The sequence below is a fragment of the Nerophis lumbriciformis genome, linkage group LG10 (genome assembly GCF_033978685.3).
Source record: "Nerophis lumbriciformis linkage group LG10, RoL_Nlum_v2.1, whole genome shotgun sequence".
Taxonomy (NCBI): domain Eukaryota; kingdom Metazoa; phylum Chordata; class Actinopteri; order Syngnathiformes; family Syngnathidae; genus Nerophis; species Nerophis lumbriciformis.
Window position 1 is genome coordinate 50,412,894 of NC_084557.2, and position 14,657 is coordinate 50,427,550.

Below are 14,657 nucleotides of genomic sequence, written 5' to 3' on the forward strand. Positions count from 1 at the left end.
ACCACTGTGTTACATGGCCTTTTCTTTTAACAACACTCAAAACACAATTGGGAACTGAGGAAACTAATTGTTGAAGCTTCCATCCATCCATCTTCTTCCGCTTATCCGAGGTCGGGTCGCGGGGGCAGCAGCTTAAGCAGGGAAGCCCAGACTTCCCTCTCCCCAGCCACTTCGTCCAGCTCTTCCTGTGGGACCCGGAGGCGTTCCCAGGCCAGCCGGGAGACATAGTCTTCCCAACGTGTCCTGGGTCTTCCCCGCGGCCTCCTACCGGTGGGACGTGCCCTAAACACCTCCCTAGGGAGGCGTTCGGGTGGCATCCTGACCAGATGCCCGAACCACCTCATCTGGCTCCTCTCGATGTGGAGGAGCAGCGGCTTTACTTTGAGCTCCCCCCGAATGACAGAGCTTCTCACCCTATCTCTAAGGGAGAGCCCCGCCACCCGGCGGAGAAAACTCATTTGGGCCGCTTGTACCCGTGATCTTGTCCTTTCGGTCATAACCCAAAGCTCATGACCATAGGTGAGGATGGGAACGTAGATCGACCGGTAAATTGAGAGCTTTGCCTTCCGGCTCAGCTCCTTCTTCACCACAACGGATCGATACAGCGTCCGCATTACTGAAGACGCCGCACCGATCCGCCTGTCGATCTCACCATCCACTCTTCCCCCACTCGTGAACAAGACTCCGAGGTACTTGAACTCCTCCACTTGGGGCAAGATCTCCTCCCCAACCCGGAGATGGCACTCCACCCTTTTCCGGGCGAGAACCATGGACTCGGACTTGGAGGTGCTGATTCTCATCCCAGTCGCTTCACACTCAGCTGCGAACCGATCCAGTGAGAGCTGAAGATCCTGGCCAGATGAAGCCATCAGGACCACATCATCTGCAAAAAGCAGAGACCTAATCCTGCAGCCACCAAACCAGATCCCCTCAACGCCTTGACTGCGCCTAGAAATTCTGTCCATAAAAGTTATGAACAGAATGGGTGACAAAGGGCAGCCTTGGCGGAGTCCAACCCTCACTGGAAACGTGTCCGACTTACTACCGGCAATGCGGACCAAGCTCTGGCACTGATCATACAGGGAGCGGACTGCCACAATCAGACAGTCCGATACCCCATACTCTCTGAGCACTCCCCACAGGACTTCCCGAGGGACACGGTCGAATGCCTTCTCCAAGTCCACAAAACACATGTAGACTGGTTGGGCAAACTCCCATGCACCCTCAAGGACCCTGCCGAGAGTATAGAGCTGGTCCACAGTTCCACGACCAGGACGAAAACCACACTGTTCCTCCTGAATCCGAGGTTCGACTATCCGGCGTAGCCTCCTCTCCAGTACACCCGAATAGACCTTACCGGGAAGGCTGAGGAGTGTGATCCCACGATAGTTAGAACACACCCTCCGGTTCCCCTTCTTAAAGAGAGGAACCACCACCCCGGTCTGCCAATCCAGAGGTACCGCCCCCGATGTCCACGCGATGCTGCAGAGTCTTGTCAACCAAGACAGCCCCACAGCATCCAGAGCCTTAAGGAACTCCGGGCGGATCTCATCTACCCCCGGGGCCTTGCCACCGAGGAGCTTTTTAACTACCTCAGCAACCTCAGCCCCAGAAATAGGAGAGCCCACCACAGACTCCACAGGCACTGCTTCCTCATAGGAAGACGTGTTGGTGGGATTGAGGAGGTCTTCGAAGTATTCCCTCCACCGATCCACAACATCCGCAGTCGAGGTCAGCAGAACACCATCCTCACCATACACGGTGTTGATAGTGCACTGCTTCCCCTTCCTGAGGCGGCGGATGGAGGACCAGAATTGCTTCGAAGCCGTCCGGAAGTCGTTTTCCATGGCCTCACCGAACTCCTCCCATTGTTGAAGCTTTGAAAGTGGAATTCTTTCCCATTCTTGTTTTATGTAGAGCTTCGGGTCGGGTCTGGTCGGGCGGTTGAAATAAAAAAAAATTAGATTTTAAATAGATTCAGGCGGGTGGCAGTTAAACCAATTGGGAAATATATATACATAGTTAAATGTTGTTACCCACATACGAAAAACGAGCAGGCACCTGCAGCATATGCCACAACAGAAGAAAAAAAAAAAAGAGATGGACACTTTTACGGAGCGGAGAAGGCCCCCAACGCCTCGCCGGGGTCCGGGACCGAGGCCCCTTCCCCCGAGAGGGCCCCACCGGGAGCCGTAGCTGAGGCGATCCGCGAGAAGGGCCCGACGCACGTCCAGGGTCACCACCGCGCCCACCGCACCAACACCCCGCCTCGTCCGCCTTCGCCGCGGCCGGCGTCACGCGCAGCAGGTAAGCAGCTTACCTGCCCGCCACCCCCGTGGCCGGGGGCTCGTAACAGGGGTCACTCCGCGCGCTCCGCCCGCGCAGCTTACCTGCCCGCCACCCCTGTTGCCGGGGGCGCGTAACAGGGGTCACTCCGCGCGCAGTGCGCTCACGAAAGGGGTGGGGCTCACCCTGGTTGATATAGACAGCAGGACGGTGGCCATGGAAGTCGGAACCCGCTAAGGAGTGTGTAACAACCCACCTGCCGAATCAACTAGCCCTGAAAATGGATGGCGCTGGAGCGTCGGGCCCATACCCGGCCGTCGCCGGCAGCGAGACGCGCTTGGAGGTGCGCTCAGTGCGGCTCCCATATGATTGCGCACTGGTGTGCGTCTGGGTCGTGACAGCGTGGCACACGAATGTCTGTGCTGCATTGGATCAGTCTCCTTTCTTTAACAGGCAAAAGCTTTATAACCTCACTAATGCCTTGCATCGTCTATATTAGATATATAACAACGGGCGGGTGCGGTTCTGATCAAATGTTACATCGGGTGGATGGCGGATGGTTGACGACTTTCTGATGCGGTTGCGGATGAAATAATTGCCTATCCGCGCATCTCTAATATACATATATACAGTATTTTCATATACATATATGTATATACACATACACTGTATATGCATACATATATGTATATACATGAATATATATATATATATATATATATATATATATATATATATATATATATATAATTTAACAAATATATTATTAAAAAATAATTACAAAAATAATGTATTTTTAAAAAAGTCAGACAAATTGTATGTAAATTATCAAAAAACTTTCCGTTCTCTGAGTCTTTGTTGCACCAAGCAAAGTCTTGGAAAATTCCGCTGTGTACGATAGAATGAGACGGGGAGGGGTTATCTGTTGTCCTCGAGGACCTGCCCAAACTGAATCCAGGACCAGCCCAAGCCCGAGGCATCTTTTACTTTTGTGTTAATGTGACCGAAAACAATGACCGTTTACATACTCCCCAATCCTGTTGAGACATGTGTTGTTGCGTAAACACTGAATATCTAAATAAAAGAGGAGACGTAAACCGTTTTCGTCAGAGCGTGATGCAAGACTGTGCAGAGAGTACAGTCGCCGCGTCTCTCCTCAATATATTCAGTCCAAATTGAATTCTGTCTATGTTTGATTCTTTGCCTCTTGTCTTGTTTAATAGATGTCATCAGTGTTTGAACCTGACAAAAGTAATGGAACGACTTTATAGTTTATACAAGGCAGTTAGCTGGATGCAGGAGTAATCTTTTTTTTGTGATAATAATGGTCTCCTCACTGTATAATCTGCAAAAACACAAATGGAAAGGAAAGCTAAAGTGGTGTGCTGCTCTGGGAGTTGTCAGCTGACAATTGAATGCATTCCTTAAACCTGAATTGCATCAACTGTTTCCACTCATTTGCAGCACATGATTACAACCCCAGAGACACCCTGCACACCACTAAACTACCTGACGTGTTGTGGACGGCTGAATAAACACATGCAATTGGTGCCATTTTAATACCTGATCAACACATTGCAACTTTATAAGAACAAAGGTTTTGAGCTTCTGCAATTCCAAAAAAAATCCTCTATAGAGCAGTCTTAGTCTAAAAATAAAATTTAAAAAGGCCAAATCAGAACTTTATGAGGGAGGCATAGCACCAAATTGAAAAGAAGCAAATATGAAAGATTACATTAAAGATTAAAGGGGAAAAGTGCAAATGTTGAACATTATTAGCTAATAATGAGACGTAGCACAGTCTCTTTTTAAGTTTCGTGTTTTTATGATGTCCATCCATCCATCTTCTTCCGCTTATGATGTCATGCTACATATCTTAAACTATCAAAACAATATTGCTCTAAATTAAATAAACTATCAGTCGTTCTGCTACCGGCGGAGCATTTGTTTTTCTTCAGCAACTAGGCTAAGCTCATGTTGCTGTTAAAATGTGATTGTAATGTTAGCACATAGCTAGCGTTGCTAATGTTTGTGTCCGAGCTCCCATGTCATTCCTATTGTGACATTTATTTATCTATTATGATGGACACGTGCAGAGTTACATTGTTCATGTACAAACCCCGTTTCCATATGAGTTGGGAAATTATGTTAGATGTAAATATAAACGGAATACAATGATTTGCAAATCATTTTCAACCCATATTCAGTTGAATATGCTACAAAGACAACATATTTGATGTTCAAACTCATAAACTTTTTTTTTTTGCAAATAATCATTAACTTTAGAATTTGATGCCAGCAACACGTGACAAAGAAGTTGGGAAAGGTGGCAATAAATACTGATAAAGTTGAGGAATGCTCATCAAACACTTATTTGGAACATCCCACAGGTGTGCAGGCTAATTGGGAACAGGTGGGTGCCATGATTGGGTATAAAAACAGCTTCCCAAGAAAATGCTCAGTCTTTCACAAGAAAGGATGGGGCGAGGTACACCCCTTTGTCCACAACTGCGTGAGCAAATAGTCAAACAGTTTAAGAACAACGTTTCTCATAGTGCAATTGCATGAAATTTAGGGATTTCAACATCTACGGTCCATAATATCATCAAAAGGTTCAGAGAATCTGGAGAAATCACTCCACGTAAGCGGCATGGCCGGAAACCAACATTGAATGACCGTGACCTTCCAACCCTCAGATGGCACTGTATGAAAAACCCACATCAATCTCTAAAGGATATCACCACATGGGCTCAGGAACACTTCAGAAAACCACTGTCACTAAATACAGTTGGTCGCTACATCTGTAAGTGCAAGTTAAAGCTCTACTATGCAAAGCGAAAGCCATTTATCAACAACACCCAGAAACGCCGCCGGCTTCTCTGGGCCCGAGATCATCTAAGATGGACTCATGCAAAGTGGAAAAGTGTTCTGTGGTCTGACAAGTCCAAATTTCAAATTGTTTTTGGAAATATTCGACATCGTGTCATCCGAACCAAAGGGGAAGCGAACCATCCGGACTGTTATCGACGCAAAGTTGAAAAGCCAGCTTCTGTGATGGTATGGGGGTGCATTAGTGCCCAAGGCATAGGTAACGTACACATCTGTGAAGGAAGCATTAATGCTGAAAGGTACATACAGGTTTTGGAACAACATATGCTGCCATCTAAGCGCCGTCTTTTTCATGGACGCCCCTGCTTATTGCAGCAAGACAATGCCAAGCCACATTCAGCACGTGTTACAACAGCGTGGCTTCGTAAAAAAAGAGTGCGGGTACTTTCCTGGCTCCGCCTGCAGTCCAGACCTGTCTCTCATCGAAAATGTGTGGCGCATTATGAAGCGTAAAATACGACAGCGGAGACCCCCGGACTGTTGAACGACTGAAGCTCTACATAAAACAAGAATGGGAAAGAATTCCACTTTCAAAGCTTCAACAATTAGTTTCCTCAGTTCCCAATTGTTTATTGAGTGTTAAAAGGAAAGGCCATGTAACACAGTGGTGAACATGCCCTTTCCCAACTAAAAAAAATAAAGTTTATGAGTTTGACATAAAATATGTTGTCTTTGTAGCATATTCAACTGAATATGGGTTGAAAAGGATTTGCAAATCATTGTATTCCGTTTATATTTACATCTAACACAATTTCCCAACTCATATGGAAATGGGGTTTGTATATATATATATATATATATATATATATATATATATATATATATAGATATACCGGCCCCCCAGACACATTTTTTTCTCCCGAGTCAAAATAATTGCCCAGGCCTGCACTATACTGTACAATACTAAAATGAAAGTCAGTTCTTCCTAAATGTCTTCTGCCTTTTTAGTTATTCATCCTGCAACAAAAGCTTTCATTATGACATCATGACAACATTCTTCTGTTCCCTGCCAAACTGAATGATGTTTACTCGCCTGGTGAATGAGTCAACATCTCCCTGCGCTTGCATCATACCAGCCCGTCTCCATCGGTGAGTTGGACTTTCATTTATGAGCCCCCAAAGGACCGCCACAGTTTGGTCTAGACACGCCGGTGTCTCCCGCACATGCGAGCGAGTGTTTGTGGTGAGAAGACGACATGGACCTTTCCCATCGGAGTATCCTCGCACTTCCTGTTACCGTGGCAATACAGCTTAAGGCTCAGCAACATAAGGCGTCATGGGGCTAACCGTGTGTGTGTGTGTGTGTGTGTGTGTGTGTGTGAGAGAGCGAGAGGGACATATGCGACACATCAGTTGTTAAAACAGAGCCCTGCAGCGTTAAGCTCAGAGATCAATTTTAATTGCTGTCCCCACCAGTAAATAAACATGAGAATATTACATTTTTATTTTACATTGAAAATAGATTGACACGGCTGCATGTGCAAACCAGTGACGTGCGGTGAGGTTGATGGCTGGCGAGGCACTGACTTCATCACAGTCAGATTTACAAACATATGAACCCTAAAGAGTATCTTATTCACCATTTGATTGGCAGCAGTTAACGGGTTATGTTTAAAAGCTCATACCAGCATTCTTCCCTGCTTGGCACTCAGCATCAAGGCTTGGAATTGGGGGTTAAATCACCAAAAATTATTCCCGGGCGCGGCGCCGCTGCTGCCCACTGCTCCCCTCACCTCCCAGGGGGTGAACAAGTGGATGGGTCAAATGCAGAGGACACATTTCACCACACCTAGTGTGTGTGTGACAATCATTGCTACTTTAACTTAACTTTAACTTTACACATACAAACTGTAGCACACAAAAAAGCACATTTAATAAAAAAAACGTTATTATGGTCTTACCTTTACTTATAAATGAAGTCCATGCACTAAAGCCCTCACTTAAACTTTCCACGTGCAAGATTGAATCTATTTAAAAAAGTGTAACCGAGGGTTTATAAATGTGGCCTATACTGTATGAAACTACAAAATAACAAACACGGAGGCTCCAGTTCACACGAGGACCACTTTATTTACCGTCTTTCAAAAACCTCCGCAACGTGACATCACTTCCGCTCTTAGCGCCTTCAAAATAAGAGCTCAAGGCATATACTGTATGACAGCGCATAACAGGAACTTAACATCACAAAGAGGAAAGCCCATGAAAATAGGTTACAAAAGTTATTTAATAAGAAGCCAAAAAGTGCAAAAACAATAATGTTCGTGTTGGAGGAGTTGTGAATTAGGTACACCTGCAGTCTGCAGGTGTATCTAATGTTGTGTCCCTGCAGTCATTCACAACTCCTCCAACACCAACATTATTGTTTTTGCACTTTTTGGCTTCTTATGAAATAACTTTTTTAAATAGATTCAATCTTGCACGTGGAAAGTTTAAGTGTGGGCTTTAGTTGATATAACAATTCTACGGCGGGGGTGCAGGAGGCGGTGCTACTGGAGCCTCAGCCAGTGCATCTTTTGCAGCCGTTTTATGATCGCTCAGCACAATAAATACTCTACACACATACAGTTGTTGACAAAATACACTGTACATTATATACCTCAGCTAACTAAACTATGGAAATGTATAATATAATTCATATAGCAATACAGTCTCACTGCACAGCAGGCCAGCAGTTAGCCGAGTCATTGCGCAATCCATGTTGAGGCACTGAGTGACGTGCCTCGACTGGCTGCTGTTCACCGCACCGTCTCTTCTCAGTATTTGTACGGCAAATGTGAAAATTCTGCGATTTTGAATAAAAATAATCTAAAACTGGTGAAGTTAAATGGAAAATAACTTTATAGTATAATCACTGGATACATATAACAATTTTTTTATTATTTTTTTTATTTTTACTTTTTTTTTCTTTCCATGATGGCAGGTGAGGCCCTGCCTCACCTGCCTCTAGTGACTGCACGTCACTGCTCCGGAGTATAAGTCGCACCGGCCAAAAATGCATAATAAAGAAGGGAAAAAACATATATAAGTCGCATTTTTTGGGGAAATGTATTTGATAAAAGCCAACAGCAAGAATAGACATTTGAAAGGCAATTTAAAATAAATGAAGAATAGTGAACAACAGGCTGAATAAGTGTACGTTATATGAGGCATAAATAACCAACTGGTATGTTAACGTAACATATTATGGTAAGAGTCATTCAAATAACTATAACATATAGAACATGCTATACGTTTACCAAACAATCTGTCACTAAATCCCATGAAATCTTATACGTCTAGTCTCTTACGTGAATGAGATCAATAATATTATTTGATATTTTACACTAATGTGTTCATCATTTCACACATAAGTCGCTCCTGAGTATAAGTCGCACTGGGTATAACTGGGTGTAACACATGGCACACTGACAAAGCTTAACCTATTGTTACTATAACAATCTACAAGGTTAATGTAGGTTGCTTCTCTTTCTCCCCCTCCATTTTTCTGCATTCTTTCGTTTGTCAAGTTATCATTACGTATATGTATTGTTGCACTTGAACAACTGTATTGTTGATAATAAAGGTAAAGTATTGGTAGTGTGCTTTATCAATAGCGCTATTTCTATTGGTATTTGTATTGATCCATTTGTAGTGTAATAATGCTCATTATCATTTCTGTATTATTTTTAATTTTTCGCTAACTGCTTCTTTGCTATTACTTTGACCATCATATTTGTACATGTCCTATTTGCTGATGTTGCTCTATTGTTGTTGTTGTTGTTGTTTGCTGTTGTTGTTTTTGTCTCTCTGTCTAATCCCCCTCTTGTCCCCACAATTTCCCCCTCTGTCTTCTTTTTTTTTCTCTTTCTATCCCCTCCTGCTCCGGCCCGGCTGCACTAAATGATAATATAAATACATTTAATAAAGTCAAATACAAATAAGGCAACAAGAGAAGTATCCTACACTTCTCTTTTGTAAAGTAAATCTGAACAGCCGACATGGGCATCTACATCAACTATATGATTTGCCTGAGAAGCTGGACAGGACACAAAAAAAAAAATTAAAATTAAAATTAAAATTAAAATTAAAATGGCTTTCAAATGTCTATTCTTGGTGTTGGCTTTTATCAAATACATTTCCCCAAAAAATGCGACTTATACTCCAGTGTGACTTATATATGTTTTTTTCCCTCTTTATAATGCATTTTCGGCAGATGCGACTTATACTCCGGTGCGACTTATACTCCGAAAAATACGGTATAAGTCGCACCCCCGGCCAAGCTATGAAAAAAACTGTGACTTATAGTCCGAAAAATACGGTAATATCCAATACAAGAGCTGTATTACAAACAATGCTCGGTTTTAGTAAGGGTTTGTCAGTTATTTGACACACTTTGAGGAGAAAGACAAACATGTAATGAAATGAAATGTAAACAAATTGCTCTGCAAGGACACAACAAACCAGACTGGCCTGTTGTGTGTATTGTTGAGCGTTTAAACAGTCACATCTTGTAATGGCTCAAGGTGATGCAGCTCAGCATTGCAGGTGATCTCTTAGGATGTCTGATGAAACCCTGGCGTGTATTCCCAGTAGGAGGAACAAACAGATTGAGCCCACAGACAGCTGAAGTTGCGTCAGACACACACACATTCACAAGCGCGCACACACACATACATACACACAAACGCAAGCATGCAGATAAACAGGCATTCACCACACACACACCTGATCGTTACCAACATGGTAATATGAACAACAACAGAGTAAAATGAGTGTGTGATGTGTTTTGCCTTTCTATATGAACTATATACAGGTAAAAGCCAGTAAATTAGAATATTTTGAAAAACTTGATTTATTTCAGTAATTGCATTCAAAAGGTGTAACTTGTACATTATATTTATTCATTGCACACAGACTGATGCATTCAAATGTTTATTTCATTTAATTTTGATGATTTGAAGTGGCAACAAATGAAAATCCAAAATTCCGTGTGTCACAAAATTAGAATATTGTGTAAGGGTTAAATTTTGAAGACACCTGGTGCCACAAACTAATCCGCTGATTAACTCAAAACACCTGCAAAGGGCTTTAAATGGTCTCTCAGTCCAGTTCTGAAGCCTACACAAACATGGGGAAGACTTCAGATTTGACAGCTGTCCAAAAGGCAACCATCGACACATTGCACAAGGAGGGAAAGACACAAAAGGTTATTGCTGAAGAGGCTGGCTGTTCTCAGAGCTCTGTGTCCAAACACATTAATGGAGAGGCAAAGGGAAGGAAAAACTGTGGTCAGAAAAAGTGTACAAGCGATAGGGATCACCGCGCCCTGGTCAAGATTGTGAAAAAAAACCCATTCAAAAATGTGGGGGAGATTCAGAAGGAGTGGACAGCTGCTGGAGTCAGTGCTTCGAGATCCACCACCAAGAGACGCTTGAAAGACATGGGTTTCAACTGCCGCATACCTCGTGTCAAGCCACTGTTGACCAAGAAACAGCGCGAAAAGCGTCTCACCTGGGCTAAGGAAAAAAAGAGCTGGACTGCTGCTGAGTGGTCCAAAGTCATGTTTTCTGACGAAAGCAAATTTTGCATTTCCTTTGGAAATCGAGGTCCCAGAGTCTGGAGGAAGACAGGAGAGGCACAGGATCCACGTTGCCTGAAGTCTAGTGTAAAGTTTCCACCATCAGTGATGGTTTGGGGTGCCATGTCATCTGCTGGTGTCGGTCCACTCTGTTTCCTGAGATCCAGGGTCAACGCAGCCGTCTACCAGTAAGTTTTAGAGCACTTCATGCTTCCTGCTGCTGACCTGCTCTATGGAGATGGAGATTTCAAGTTCCAACAGGACTTGGCGCCTGCACACAGCGCAAAATCTACCCGTGCCTGGTTTACGGACCATGGTATTTCTGTTCTAAATTGGCCCGCCAACTCCCCTGACCTTAGCCCCATAGAAAATCTGTGGGGTATTGTGAAAAGGAAGATGCAGAATGCCAGACCCAAAAACGCAGAAGAGTTGAAGGCCACTATCAGAGCAACCTGTGCTCTCATAACACCTGAGCAGTTCCAGAAACTCATCGACTCACGCAGTAATTGAGGCAAAAGGAGCTCCAACCAAGTATTGAGTATTGTACATGCTCATATTTTTCATTTTCATACTTTTCAGTTGGCCAACATTTCTAAAAATCCCTTTTTTGTATTAGCCTTAAGTAATATTCTAATTTTGTGACACACGGAATTTTGGATTTTCATTTGTTGCCACTTCAAATCATCAAAATTAAATGAAATAAACATTTGAATGCATCAGTCTGTGTGCAATGAATAAATATAATGTACAAGTTACACCTTTTGAATGCAATTACTGAAATAAATCAAGTTTTTCAAAATATTCTAATTTACTGGCTTTTACCTGTAATCAATCAATCAAAGTTGACTTATATAGCCCTTAAAGGGGAACATTATCACAATTTCAGAATGGTTAAAACCATTAAAAATCAGTTTAATTATTCAAAGCTTTTTTCAAAACTTTACCCATCACGCAATATCCCTAAAAAAAGCTTCAAAGTGCCTGATTTTAACCATCGTTATATACACCCGTCCATTTTCCTGTGACGTCACATAGTGAAGCCAACACAAACAAACATGGCGGAAAGAACAGCAAGCTATAGCGACATTAGCTCGGATTCAGACTCGGATTTCAGCGGCTTAAGCGATTCAACAGATTACGCATGTATTGAAACGGATGGTTGTAGTGTGGAGGCAGGTAGCGAAAACCAAATTGAAGAAGAAACTGAAGCTATTGAGCCATATCGGTTTGAACCGTATGCAAGCGAAACCCACGAAAACGACACGACAGCCAGCGACACGGGAGAAAGCGAGGACGAATTCGGCGATCGCCTTCTAACCAACGATTGGTATGTGTTTGTTTGGCATTAAAGGAAACTAACAACTATGAACTAGGTTTACAGCATATGAAATACATTTGGCAACAACATGCACTTTGAGAGTGCAGACAGCCCAATTTTCATCAATTACCGTATTTATAAGCCGCGCCTTCAATGAACGGCATATTTCAAAACTTTGTCCACCTATAAGACGCCCCGTGTTATAAGCCGCATCTAACTGCGCTAAAGGAATGTCAAAAAAACAGTCAAATAGGTCAGTCAAACTTTAATAATATATTAAAAACCAGCGTGATGTGGGCGCGCATGGAGTCGTATATCAACATGGACGGAGCTGCGTGAAAAAAGCCACCCGGCCTCTTCGCGTAAACTTACCTTAACCACTCGCTCATCTTTTCTTCATCCATCCCTTCGGGTTAGCTTTTATGATGACGCCGGCTGGAAAGGTCTCTTTTGGCAAGGTCTTCCTTTTGAATATCACCATGGGTGGAAGTTTCTGGCCATTAGCATGGCAAGCTAGAACCACAGTGAAGGATGACTTCTCATTCCCTGTGGTGCGAATATTCACCGTACGTGCTCCCGTTGTATCCACAGTGCGGTTCACAGGAATATCAAAAGTCAGTGGAACCTCGTCCATGTTGATAACCTACTCAGTGGCCTAGTGGTTAGAGTGTCCGCCCTGAGATCGGTAGGTTGTGAGTTCAAACCCCGGCCGAGTCATACCAAAGACTATAAAAATGGGACCCATTACCTCCCTGCTTGGCACTCAGCATCAAGGGTTGCAATTGGGGGTTAAATCACCACAAAATGATTCCCGGGCGCGGCCACCGCTGCTGCCCACTGCTCCCCTCACCTCCCAGGGGGTGATCAAGGGTGATGGGTCAAATGCAGAGAATAATTTCGCCACACCTAGTGTGTGTGTGACAATCATTGGTACTTTAACTTTAACTTTAACTTTATAATGTTCTCTGGCCGGATCTTTTTTTCAGCTATCTTGTTTTTACAATATGCACGGAAAGTAGCCAGCTTTTCTTGAAAGTCTTTAGGCAGTTGCTGTGAAATAGAAGTCCGTGTGCGGATGGAGAGATTGCGTCTTTTCATGAACCGGAAACCTGTCGCTTAGTAGGAGCCATTTTGTGGTCTTTACAGATGTAAACACACAAAGGAAATGAAACGTAATATCCGCGCGCTTCTTCTTCTTCTACGGGGGCGGGTGGTTGCTTACAGTAGAAGAAGAAGCGCTTCCTGTTCTATGGGGGCGGGTGCTTACCTTGGCGGTTGCTTGCGTAGAAGAAGAAGCACTTCCTCTTCTACGGGGAAAAAAGATGGCGGCTGTTTACCGTAGTTGCGAGACCTAAACTTTATGAAAATGAATCTTAATATTAATCCATATATAAAGCGCACCGGGTTATAAGCCGCACTGTCAGCTTTTGAGTAAATTTGTGGTTTTTAGGTGCGGCTAATAGTGCGGAAAATACGGTAATATATTCTGTAGACATACCCTCATCCGCGCTCTTTTCCTGAAAGCTGGTCTGTCCAGTTTTGGAGTTGATGTCAGCAGGCCAGGGAAGCTAGGGTCGATATTCTTCTCTTGATCATCTTCGGTGGCATAAGGGACGGTGTAAGCCAAGACATCCAGGGGGTTTAGCTCGCTCGTCTGCGGGAACAAACTGCCGCCATTGCTTGCCGTGCTAGCGAGGTCCTTTGTCCCTGAATTGCTCACACACTCCGGCAGATTCAATGGGGGTCTGGCGGCAGATTTCTTTGACTTTATGGTTGGAAATGCATCTGCTTTGAGTGTCGCAGGATATCCACACATTCTTGCCATCTCTGTCGTAGCATAGCTTTCGTCGGTAAAGTGTGCGGAACAAACGTCCGATTTCTTGCCACTTTGGCATCTTTGGGCCACTGGTGCAACTTGAATCCGTCCCTGTTGGTGTTGTTACACCCTCCGACAACACACCGACGAGGCATGATGTCTCCAAGGTACGGAAAACAGTCGAAAAAACGGAAAATAACAGAGCTGATTTGACTCGGCAGTCCGCTCCCTGTATGATCAGTGCCAGAGCTTGGTCCGCATTGCCGGTAGTAAGTCGGACACGTTTCCAGTGAGGGTTGGACTCCGCCAAGGCTGCCCTTTGTCACCCATTCTGTTCATAACTTTTATGGACAGAATTTCTAGGCGCAGTCAAGGCGTTGAGGGGATCTGGTTTGGTGGCTGCAGGATTAGGTCTCTGCTTTTTGCAGATGATGTGGTCCTGATGGCTTCATCTGGCCAGGATCTTCAGCTCTCACTGTATCGGTTCGCAGCTGAGTGTGAAGCGACTGGGATGAGAATCAGCACCTCCAAGTCCGAGTCCATGGTTCTCGCCCGGAAAAGGGTGGAGTGCCATCTCCGGGTTGGGGAGGAGATCTTGCCCCAAGTGGAGGAGTTCAAGTACCTCGGAGTCTTGTTCACGAGTGGGGGAAGAGTGGATGGTGAGATCGACAGGCGGATCGGTGCGGCGTCTTCAGTAATGCGGACGCTGTATCGATCCGTTGTGGTGAAGAAGGAGCTGAGCCGGAAGGCAAAGCTCTCAATTTACCGGTCGATCTACGTTCCCATCCTCA